At 38.2% G+C, this 12,631-nt stretch overlaps 1 long non-coding RNA gene across 1 annotated transcript; it reads left to right on the plus strand.

Annotated features, from left to right (window-relative positions):
• The first annotated feature begins 5,885 nt into the window (after positions 1-5,885).
• On the plus strand, positions 5,886-9,837 carry LOC311427552. Its single transcript, XR_014687423.1, has 3 exons — positions 5,886-6,023; positions 9,293-9,347; positions 9,452-9,837. It is a non-coding gene; the product is annotated as an uncharacterized lncRNA (long non-coding RNA).
• Positions 9,838-12,631: the final 2,794 nt, after the last annotated feature.

Here is a 12,631-nt window from a genome sequence, read left to right on the forward strand (position 1 = left end):
CCTGAAAACATTCCAGAGTATTGTTTTATCTGAAACAGTTACCTATTTCACATTAGTGATAAACAGTGGTTTTACACTTCTAACAGTAAGTAATAAATGTTGGTTCTCAACCAAATTATTTTATAAACTTGAAAATTAAATAAATTAATTCACTATCTATGCTTCCAGAACATTTTTCCTAATCTACTGATAACACAGAGAAGAGCTCACTAGTAAATCCCCGGAGAGAATTTGCCTGCAGCAGAGTGCATGTCTGGTTTCAAGGACTGCCTGTAGAGATATTCAGAGAAATCAGGCTTGATTTCGCTTTTCAGCTGGTGTTCTCTCAACTGGGACACAACATGGGTCCTTCTGCCTCATGTGCTGGTGAAGTGCTTGTACTGGTGTATGAACACTGCAAGAGCAGTATGGTACAACTGCACCACTGGTACAATGGTCTCTCTGCACTTATGTTTTGCAAGCTCATTCAGGTCCCATGTAACAGCTACAGCAGCTACAAAGTTGATAGCTGAATTTGTAGTTTCGGAGACCAGACCAAAGCTGTTTTCTTTGCCTTAATCTTCAAGTAACGCTGCATATATATACCAAGAGAAAAATGTCAAATACCACTTGGTGAGAAATTATTTCAGTGGCTACAAAGGTGTAGTGATTTTACATGTGAGGAAAGGAAATTCTGTGTCTGTCTGGGACCACAGTGGAAGGTGATTAATACAAACTCCATAAATGCTCAAGCTTTCAACAACCACAAAACTTGCTTTGGGACAAAATGCAGATTTGGTACATACACACACACTGAAAGAGAATTTTTGAGGGAATTGCTGCCTAAAGCTACAAATATATTATTATTTTTTTTCCTTGTACTCATGACTAAAACATTTCCTAGCAATAAATACTTACACAGAAAATTTCTGGTATGCAGCCTTTCCCGGATAAAGAATTAAAATCAACAGGTGTATAGCACATTCATTCTGTGAATGCAAAGTAGGATTCTGCTCAAGGACTGAGACATCTAGTCTCCCTTCTCTAGCAAAAAAAACATGTTAGAGAACAAAATTTGGTATTTTCAATAATGGGAAATCCTAACTTTTGTCACCTTATTATTGTTCCAGACTGAGAGGAATATACAAGGCTGCTGAAAAATATGCATTTTCTGGGAGAAAAGATCAGCCATGAGGGAGCATCAAGTACAGGTTGGTCCAGGGGAGCTGGAGCAAAGGGTGACACCATGTCCTCACCAATGGGGGCACAGCGAAGAAAATGGGGCAGGAAGGCTAGCAGTAACCAGTATCAGCCAAGAGCCCAAGTTGCTGTGAAAGTCTGAGCTGAATCAGGTCACGCCAAGAAGCTGTGTCCATGTGTAGGGCTGGGATCAGAGAGACACACATTCAGAAATAGGCATGGCTGCCCCATAGCTCAGGCACAGAGCAAGAACGTTGATTCTTCTTTAAGAAGGGTGTGCTCAGATTCTCCCATCAGCCAAAAGACTGCCCTTGCACTTTCTACAGGGGTGTTAAAGGTTGTTGTGTTAGACCAATAATGAAAGAAAAGAGACATTTTGAAATACAAATAAGAAATTTGGTCTGTAATCACATTTTCAGTATGTTTTACGTTTATTGGCACAATTTCCCTCCTCCCAGTTTTTGAGAAACTAAAATTTACCCCTTAGCAGCCATCTCTAACCTCTGAAGAGAGAACATTTAAAGGACTTTCTTGACCATCTGCTTTTGTTCGGACCCAACCACTTTTCATGAGAAAATATACTTCTGTAAGATTGGAAGTAAAAGCAAAAAATAATTTAGTCAGTGAGGGAACATATTTGTTCACTAAAATTTCTATCTTTTTGAAACAATTCAACGGAGAATCTGCATGACAAAGGCAACTACATCTCTTAACAGTTTCATATTTCAGACAGATAGAAGAGGAAAAAAAAATCAATTCCTGCCATGTACAAAGTGGGGAAGATAAAGAAAAACAGCAGCAGGAAATCACTGTTGCCCAGACTGACTAGTCAGAAGTGGGAGATGTTTATAGCTTCCAGGCAAGACAACACTAAAGAGGAGTTATCTGTTGCTTCATCAAATGTTCAGGAGAGTGGTACTTCTGAGAGCAGTGTGCTTTTCTGCTGCAACAAAAGCATTCATCCCACATGGCCAGCTCCTCTGCCAGTTCTCTCAGTACCCTCGGGTGGATCCCATCCGGCCCCATCGACTTACGCACATCCAAGTGTCGTAGCAGGTCACCAACCATTTCCTTGTGGACAGTGAGGGCCACATTCTACTCCCCATCCCCTTCCACCAGCTCAGGGTACTGGGTATCCAGAGAACAACCGGTATTGCCGCTAAAGACTGAGGCAAAGAAGGCATTAATCACCTCCGCCTTTTCCTCATCTTTTGTAACTAAGTTTCCCTCCCCATCCAGTAAAGGATGGAGATTCTCCTTAGTCCTCCATTTTATGTTGATGTATTTGTAAAAAGATTTTTGTTGTCTTTAACAGCAGTGGCCAGATTGAGCTCCAGATGAGCTTTGGCCTTTCTAATTTTGTCCCTGCACAGCCTCGTTACCTCCTTGTAGTCCTCCTCAGTGGTCTGCCCACTTTTCCAAAGATTATAAACCTTCTTTTTTCTCCTAAGCTCAAGCTGCAACTCTCTGTTGAGCCAGGCCAGTCTTCTTCCACACCAGCTCGTCTTTGGGCACTTGGGGACAGACAGTTCCTGAGCCATTAAGATTTCCCTCTTGAAGAGCGCCCAGCCTTCCTGGACCCCTCTGCCCTTCAGAACCACCCCCAAGGGACTCTACCAACCAGTGTCCTGAGCAGCACAAAGTCAGCCCTCCGGAAGTCCAATACAGCGGTTTTGCTAGTCCCCTTCCTGGCCCCGCCAAGAATAGTGAACTCCACCATTTCATGGTCACTCTGCCCAAGACAGCTTCTGACCACCACATCTCCCACCAGTCCTTCTCTGTTTGTGAAGAGAAAGTCTAGCAGGGCACCACCCCTGGTAGGCTCACTAACCAGCTGTGTCAGGAAGCAATCTTCCACGCTCTCCAGAAACCTCCTAGACTGCTTTCTATGGGCCGTGTTGTGCTTCCAGGATATGTCAGGGAAGTTGAAGTCGCCCACGAGAACAAGCGCTGAAGATTTCACAACTTCTGTCAGCTGCCTGTAGAACTCCTCATCCGTCTCCTCATCCTGGTTCGGCGGTCTATAACAGACCCCCACCAGGACACTAGCCCTGTTGGCCTTCCCACCAATCCTAACCCAAAGGGACTTGACCTTGTCATTCCAAGCCTCAAGTTCTACAGCATCGAAAGATTCTCTAATATAGAGAGCCACACCACCACCCCTTCTGTGCTGCCTATCCCTTCTGAAGGGCTTATAGCCAGGCATTGCAGCACTCCAGTCATGAGACTGGTCCCACCACGTTTCTGAGATGGCAGCCAAGTCGTAGCCTGCCTGCTGCATGACGGCTTCCAGCTCCTCCTGTTTGTTACCCATGCTGCATGCATTAGTGTAGATGCACTTCAGCTGGGCCATTGCCTTATCCCCCAGCCTTGCCATTGTTCCCCCTGGCACAGCTCCAACAAGCTTTGTTTCAGCCCTGTCCCCCTTCTTGCCTAGTTTAAAGCCCTCTCAATGAGCCCTGCCAGCTCCTGGCCCAGGATCCATTTTCCCCTTGGAGATAGGGACGCTTCTGCGGCCATCAGGCCGGGTGCTGAGTAAAGCGCCCCATGGTCAAAAAAAACAAGATTTCTGTGCTAATGTATGATCCACATTAACCATAAACAGAGGCAACTAAATTTGTGGCATCTGAAGAAGAATGAAATATAATAAGGAATTCAGATAAGACACTAAAGGTTAGGTTCTGTGTCATACATTCACATAGTTTTACAAGATGTCATTGAGGCTAGGTAGTTGCTACTGCTTCTGCTATTTCTGTTCCATTAATAAGAGCATATGTAGGAAGATTAACCAAGAAGCTAAGCTGACCGCAGATTCTGATGAAGCTCATAAGTGTAAGCTGAGATGCCTGGCCTACACCACCTGTGATGCTTATTACATCTGGCAGCAAACTTAGTGGCTATTAATCTTGATAAAGGTTTCCAAAGCATACACCTGAGAATCTTTATCTTTCACACAGGTTTGTATCTCATTCAAGATACAGGAAATCATTAGGATTTCACTAAAGGAAATCCGTGAATTAAGAAAGTCAGAACTCCCCTGAACACAGTCTAAAACACTCAATCTATTCTCCAGCATAGGGGTTTATGCAGACACATTACACAAATTTGAGACCAAGATCAACAGAAAGTGTGTTATTGAGATGTCATATACATACATACCCCCCTATACCTAGGAAGGGTAGCAGGGAACAGAAAAAGATAGAGGCAGAAGATTTTTGCTGTTCCTTTAAATCTTGCCATGAAGCATTCGTACATAGTCAGCTGCAGACCAGGGTTGTCTTGAACAACACAGAAGAGGTTTTTACAGCATATTGTATAACAATATTCCTGGATTTGTAGTAATTGAAAATTCAGAATCTAAATTACAGAAAAAAAAAAAAAAAAAAAAAAAAAAGAAATCTAAGACTTTGCACAGATTTGGCATTTTCTGTATTCCTAATATTAATATCAGGACTGAATATTAATAATGTTAATTATAATAAAATATAAAGTAATATAATAATAATATGAATTCCTAATATTTACCCTCTTTACCTGTAAGGGTTAGAATAATTAAAAACAAAAAAAAGAAAAAGTGATCCAATATATTATTATGCTAGCAGAAGTTTTCCACACCGTTACAAGTCAGGTTTCCACACCATTATAAGTGAGCTGGCTCTCATCCAAAATCCCCAAATCCATCTTTGACAAAAATGCCAGAATATTCTCTCTTCCTCTCTCTTCCTGCCCACCCCTTTCCCCTGCATCTCCCCCAATTTTGTCATTTGGATTTAGTGTATTAACCTCCTCCCAACATTAATTTTATGAGAACAAATAACTCCTTACTAGTACACCTAAAACTGTCCTGATAGTCTCTGATATCAACAAAAAGGAATAGCCAGGGATGTTTTCAAACAACCTTTATGACCAATTAAGGTAACCTCAGCTAGTGATTTTCAAAGTACTGTGAGAAAATGCAATACCCACAACCCTCAAATAAAGAATATATTCCTCACTCTTACTGAGGCAAATAAGGTACTGACATGCAATTATTGGTGAGTGAGCTTTGCTGGTAATCCAGTGAAACTAGTAGTAACATCTGCAACCATTAGGACACCTTGTGTCTGAGATTCAATGAAAAAAAAATAGATTTGTGGTGTACTAGTACTATCAAAAACTTTTCTCACACTCCACTTAAATTATTAAAAAAAAAAATGAAAAAATATGTGCTAACATAGGAATGCTAAAGTGTAAATTCTACTTAGACTAGTTGCAAAGTCAGAGAATATTTTCAATGAGATTTTTTAATTAGTAGTATTTGATGATTGCTGCATTGATGTTCACCTGTACATCTGCATCTGCAGCACAGGTGGAGGGTCCTGGGAAAAGGTGGGGAGGTAGGAGTCCTGGGGGGGTGGTCAGAGAGTGATCAGATCTTTGCACCAAGAGGAAGTGATAGCAGCTGTTTGCAGGGGACAGAAACACTCATCTGCCAAAAAGAGCTGCTGTCATTTGAGGTTTGTTATACAACAGATGATGAAATCTGGGACAACGGAGAGAGGCTTCATCAGATGATATGGAACATGGCCTTTTGGCCTTTTGAACATGGCCCATGATGCTCATTCACTTGATTGCCAACGAGGTACTGCCCAAAGGCAGAGGCAACCACCTGCCATCTTTAGGCCCTCTCCCAAGAGCCAGCTGGGATCAGTGCACTGTGGGGGCTTCTTGGGCCAACTTGCCACCCTGGGATCAACAGCCTAGGATGAGGCCATAGAGGGTTTTGGTCCAGCAAGGGCAGGCAGGCCCAGTCAGCAATGGTCCCTCAAGACAGGGCTGGACCCAGAAGTCTCCCAGGACAGCAGGTAAGAAGCAAGGAGCTGCAGAAAGAGACCCTCATGCACCAACCACAACTGCTGCCCTTTCTGGCACCTGGCCTTCGGGATTAGGAGGTATATAGTGTAACAAGTACTGCAGGTGAGAGACATTGAGATGGGATGAGGGAGGAATGTTTTAAGTCCTGCATGTGACATGGAAGGAGAGTTGTCTTTATGCTTGTTTAATTATGGCTCTTTCTCCATTAATCAAAAGCTTATGTTAACTGACAATAAATAAAGTAAATTACCAGAGCTGAAGCTGTTTTACCCACAACAGCAGGACATGAAATCTGTTTTCACTTGTATTTGCATGATGTTTTCAGGTTCTCCTCTCTTTCAGCCTCTGTAGCTTGACATCAGTGTCTTTTGGAAATGTTTGATTGTGTCATCTCTGTCAGCCTTTAAATAATTCAGTGGTTTATATTGTTGTTGTGAAAATATGTATTTTCTTTGTTTGCTTTAAATGGGAATGTCTCCTTGAGGTTTCTGGAAGTGTGAATTCCCCAAGGTATTACTTTAAAATAGACACAGACAGGGTGCTACAGCACTAACCAATGTTTAAGTCTGATTTAGGCACTGGAAGATTAAAATTTTCAGAAGTCTACTAGTCAATGACGTAAATCCATTATGTCTGTTCATCACAGAAACACAGTTGGAAGCATCCTTTTAGAGATGGTGGTGTGCTGGTGAATATATTTCAGTTTGAATGTGGCTGATGTTATCATGGTGTTAATACTTGACACAGCTTCAATAGAAAAAATGTACCTCCAGGTAATAATTTTATTTGAACAAAACAAAATGATTTTTGTCTGTACAAAAATACAATGTGTACATTTCAAAGGCTGACTATTCCCCAAAATGTTATTGGCATAGGATGATAAGTGTAGAGACGTGCTAGTTGTCAAAGGGATACAAGTGATCTGTGTTGCATTTGCAGCTCTCAGAGTCTTTGCGAGTAGCAGAAAGAACTGCACTAAGTGCAGCAGGGAGTTCTTACTCCTGAGGTCCTTGACTACTCAAATAAGTAAGACATTTTTATATATATATATGTAAATATATAAATATATATATATATATACACACATACATATACACACACACACATATTTTTTTGTCTTATTTGACTTTATATATTATTGTTATTGAGTATATATATATATTGTTACTGTATTAACAATGACAGTTAAGAAACAGAGATTTAAGAATTTTAGGTAACACTTTTGTCTGTTTCAGGATTACATGGACAGCTCCATTCTGGTTTCAAAGAACCGGTTAGAATCCTAAAACTCTCTGTCGCTTACATGTAATTTCACACACCTTGAAATCTGAACAGTTTGGGAGCTTGCTGCAGAGTTTTAGTTTGTCGTTTGCCAAAAATCAAATAAAATCTGTATTTTTTTTTTTTTAATGTTTTAAAATTTAGATTTTTTTTTCATTTTCTAGCCTTTTTTTTTTTTTTTAAATCTATATAGGTTTATTTATATAATTCACCAAATTTTGCGTTTAAGTATTTAACAAAACATTTTGGAATTTTTTCAGATTCAGTTTGAGCTGAATCTGAATGAATTTGTAAAAGAAAATCATATGATATTCAGCATCATTTTTCAGCTTTCAATCCTCTGAAGAAAACAGAGAAAGAATGCAAAAGTACAACACATTATTTCAAGTGACAGAGTTTTGCTTTTCACTGTTTCATTTTTCAAGCTAGTTGGAAAGCTTGTCTGAAGAGTGTGTGTTTAAAAAAAAAAAAAAAAATACTAACCCAAACTATAACTATATTCTTCTGGAAATCTGTTTTTGATGTAACCAAAACCTCACAATCTGTACAAGAATCAGAAACTGAACCCAGAATTTCTGAGCAGTCAACTGGGAACATCAGAGCTGTATAATGGACAGATGAGAAGTGCTTGTAATCTTGTTATTTCTCCTATTAGTGTTAACAGAAAGCAAAAAGAAATGTGTTCGATAGACTCTCCCAGGTTAGAGCTATCCTTTCCCTAAAGGCACTTGTGTCTTCTAGCAGCTGGTAGTTTTAAGTTCCTCTAGGTCTTAGATCACACTATGGCAATCATTTAAATAAACATTGAAAGATTTACGTTTGCTGATTTTGTCGCTTCTGTTCTTGATCCCATCTGTAGCTTCAGCTTCGCACTTGGTTGTACACAATTTTGTCCTGCATTGTATATGTGAAGCCCTTCAATTTATCTGCCTTAAACCATCTGCATGAGCAACTAATGTATTTCTTACACTTGTCATAAATTGAGACAAGTTAACAATAGCTTTTAACGATTTCTTCCCTGTTAAATTATAACAGAGATGTTCAAACATGCTCCAATTAGATTTCTGCTCTTAGTAGAAAACTGAGGAAAGATAATGGGCATTGTAAAAAGGAAATTTACAGTTACCCTGGGAGGCCTTTGTCTTGTTTTCTTTGTGATTTCCAACCTCTGCCCAGGTAAGGCCTTTGTATGACAAAGGTGAAAAGTACAGAAGTGGCTATTCTTCTCAATGCTACAAAAACTCTCATGGATTTTGTAATAAACAGAGCAGAATATATCTATATGTTAATACTGTTCTGATGGGTGGTAGCTTAAACTTGTTCTTTGGTGCTGTCTCTGTAATCAGATCTGGTCAGATCTATGAGGAAAATGTCCAGTAGAGCTAGAGTTTTCAGTGAAAGTCTGGTGAAATTATTTTGATTAGAATCCCTCACAGAACTTTATTTGTAACTATGTGATGGTGATTTGGAGTCAATCTCCAAATGTTCTGTACAGAACACACTAAGATTTGAGAAATTCTGTGCAGCTATGGGGTGATTAAGAACATATTTTTTTATAACATTCTTAAGGGCTCTTCCTGTTTCCAGAACTGCTTGTCTCACTACTTGCCTATGACTAATGTTCTGTACATTTACCTAACAGTTCCACATTGCTCTGGAAAACAGGATTTTTATTTTTATATTTTAGCCAGCCCATTGCTGGCTAAATCCTTGGAAAAAAACAGGTGTTTAGGTTAAAGCTGTGATCTATACTGCATTCTATACTGTCTCTATTGTCTCTATTTATAGAATAATTACCCTTAAACACATGAAAAAAATCCTAAGCTTTGGTAGAAGTTGAGAGCAGAAGAAAAAAAAAATGATTGTTTCAGTTCTTGTGTTGTTAATTTTAATTAACAAGGCAATATTCATATGTTAGTTGCAAGTCATGCTAATGGTAGGATATCTTCACTTAATTGTAATATTGTATCTTCTGCAGACACCTCTAAACTTGGCAATCAAAATGTGCATGGAATAAAAATGTTAGATACACAGTGAGTATAGTTCAATTAACTTAAGGAAAAAAGAAAAAAACTAGGGCACTCAGTTCCCTGCTTTGTGGTAAAACTAATTTCAACCTTTTTATAATTGTGAATAGCACTGAGGACAAGGACCTCTGAAAGGAGAGATGGAGCAATGTATAAAAATGAAGATTTGGTCAAGAGCTGTCTTTAAGGAAGCATGACTTAGCAGAACCAAGTGTTCACAGTATTATTGAAAATCAGATGAAGAATACAGTCTTCTCTCCAGCATGTGAAGAATTACTCCAACAGTCTGTTATAAGTTTATAAGTTTCAGTTGGTGTAAATTTGGCTGGTGTTAAGAATTATTACTTCATTCCCCTCTCTCTCGTTTTTTTTTGTTTGTTTTTTTTTTTACTTCTTGAAATGACATAACATTTCTGTGAATAGCACATTAGAATAAAATTTGAATCTCCAGGATGTTAAAGTCTAAATTTAAAAGTGATGTGTAGGCAGTCTGCTGTTGGGAGTCTTTCTTTTGGCTTTAGGTTTAAATCCACATTAATTACACTGAAATAAGTAACTGGTTATAGAATTGCACGAGTGAAAGATTTTGCTTCAATCTTTGTCTTATTTTGACTAAAAAAGCATAGTTCTGAATGTAAGTGTTAAATATTAATAGTGAATTTAAATATACATGAAAAGAACTGCTACCACATGTTCTGAGTCTAATTTAAGATTTCATTTCAGTAGATTAAACCAGAAAGACTGAGACTATTTCATTGTAGCATTAATCTGAAAATGCCAGTAGCTGAATTGCCTACATAAAAATTGTAGTCTCACTTTCTTCTTTTCTCTTTCAAGCAATCTTTTCTGTGTTTCTGATTCCAAAACCTATTTACATGGCATAATGGGATATAATCTTGCATCTTGTGATATCTGTATCATGTTTCAAGAGTTATTCCCATGGAAGCATCATCCAGCAGTGAAATGGAAAGATGTGAAGCTGTAGATATAGGAGAAAGAAAGGAGTAAAGACCTCAGCTTTCTATTCTCAGAGTGAATGTTAAATTTGAGTTTGACATCAAAGAGAGGGCTCATCAGTAGGTCTCATATTAATTACAAATCCTTGGTCATATAGATAAATAGAAAATAAGCTACCTGTAGAGGAATAAAAATGGAACTGAAAGTACAATGTGGAAAAACTGCCTAATGTTCTGTTTCTGAGATGGTGAAGAAAGACAGATAGAAAAATATAACAGTTGATTACATCAACTATTACAGGTGAAATAGATTGTCAAGATTTTGGGGAACAAGAATCTTGTCACCTTTGCTCCTAAAATCTCCTAATGTCTGTCCATAAGCCTTGCAATTTTTGTATTCTATCTGTATCATTTGGTCTAATAAAGCAATCACCTCTTCCAGCAAATCATGTCTCTCTCAGCCCATCCTGCCTTTAAGGTTTGTGATGGTGAACATAAGATAGATATTGAAAAATAGGAATGGAAACAAAAAGGGAAATGTATGAACATTTCATACATCTTCTTTCATAGTCTGAGTCTGATGATAATATCAGTCACTTCAGTGTGAATTTTACTGCTGACTAGACTTCTGATGATTGATCCTTTAAAAAAAAAAAAAAAGAACGAAAGGATAAAGTGAAGAAAGAAAACACCTCACAAGGTGTAAAGAAAGATATAAAGGGTTGTGGAACATAAAAATATCAAGTATTTTTTACTACTGTCTCCTAGGTCTATATTCACAAATAGGTGATTTCTTCTCTTTACATATTTCTATAAAATATTATTTTTTTTCCATGTTAACATAATATCTGCAAATTGTAGTTCACTAAAAATGCTACAAGTGAAAAATGGCAAAAATAAATCTTTAAGAGTTGTTTTCTCTCTGAAGATCTGAATTTACTGAGTAGAACAATAATATCAAAAAAAAAAAAAAAGTAAGAAATCAAAATCAATAAGGCAGACAAATCTAAGTGGGGAGTCTTAACATCTGGATCTGAGCAATAACATTGATCATGGGGCCAAATTTATGTTTTCAAATAATAATGTAGTTGGTTCATTCTATATTTCTTATCTTTTTCTTTTTCCCTTGTCTTCTTTTCAGTAACTCAGCAGTTTTAGACTGCTAAGCAATGAGGAAAATTGATTTTAAACAGCCTGTCTTGTAGTTTGGTTTCCATTGCATAGAAGACATCAGAGAGAGCTTGCTGGGCAAGAAATGAAAGTCATCTTTCAAACCTCCCTCTCTTTTTTAGAGTACTCTGACTGAGTCTGTGGAGATATGCTACCTATGATTTTTCTCTATAATGCTAGAGAAAAACTACCCAATATCTGGCACTGGGTGGCTTTAGCAAGGTTTTATCTCATGCATTTATTTCTGGTTTTACAAAGAAGTACCTCACAAGGACACAGAGGAGACCTTCTCGAACCATCTATGTGGTGTATATATATATATACATATAAAAAAAAAAAAAAAAAAAAAGCTGAAGAAATATCATCACTAATTATCCATATGTTGTCAGAGCAGCCAAGAGCATTAGATATGACTCCAGGCACCCCTGCCTGCTCCAATAGTGTGAACCCACCACAGAGCACAGCTGCTCAGGGAAAGCAAGGCAGAAGGGGATGTTGAAATTGGCTTGATCCCTGATGAAATACCAAAACACCCAAGATGGCTAGAATCATGCAGCTTAGGAGACAGAAGATTCTGTGGTATGGATAAAGGTTGAATCATCTTAAAACTGTTACTGCTGTCAACTACAGAGTATTAAAGAGTTGCAGATTGAGAACTACAATGCAATTCATACTGACTTTGGATTGACTCCCAATAACTTTGCCAGATTGCTTCAGTCAGGGAGCAGAGGAGTATGCCATGTTAAAGCCATCTTTTCATCCCATCTTGAGTTTTGACATTTGTGCCATCTCCTTCAATTACAGACTAGTAATAGAGATATTTAACTATAATTTTCTGGAAAGAACTTGAGTAGGCATTGTGCACACACTAAAATAAGAACTGTTCACTTTGATGTAATTCCTAGTCATGATTAAAAGAAGTGCAAAAAAGTTTGGCTAATTCTCAAACTTCTGAATCTTTTGCTGTGCTCAACTGTTGAAACTGATAAAATGTTGCAGTTCAAGTATCACACTTCACACAGCTTTATGTATTAGCCTTCCTTCAGAGATTTTGAAAGTCTGAATGGATGGTCACCTTCTCAGTTCCTTGTAATTTGTGGACTCCAGTGGAATGATCTTGAACAACTCCCGGTACTGGAGGTATGTCTTCAGGAAATGCAGGCA

Source organism: Aythya ferina, assembly GCF_964211825.1.
Source record: "Aythya ferina genome assembly, chromosome: Z".
Classification (NCBI taxonomy): domain Eukaryota; kingdom Metazoa; phylum Chordata; class Aves; order Anseriformes; family Anatidae; genus Aythya; species Aythya ferina.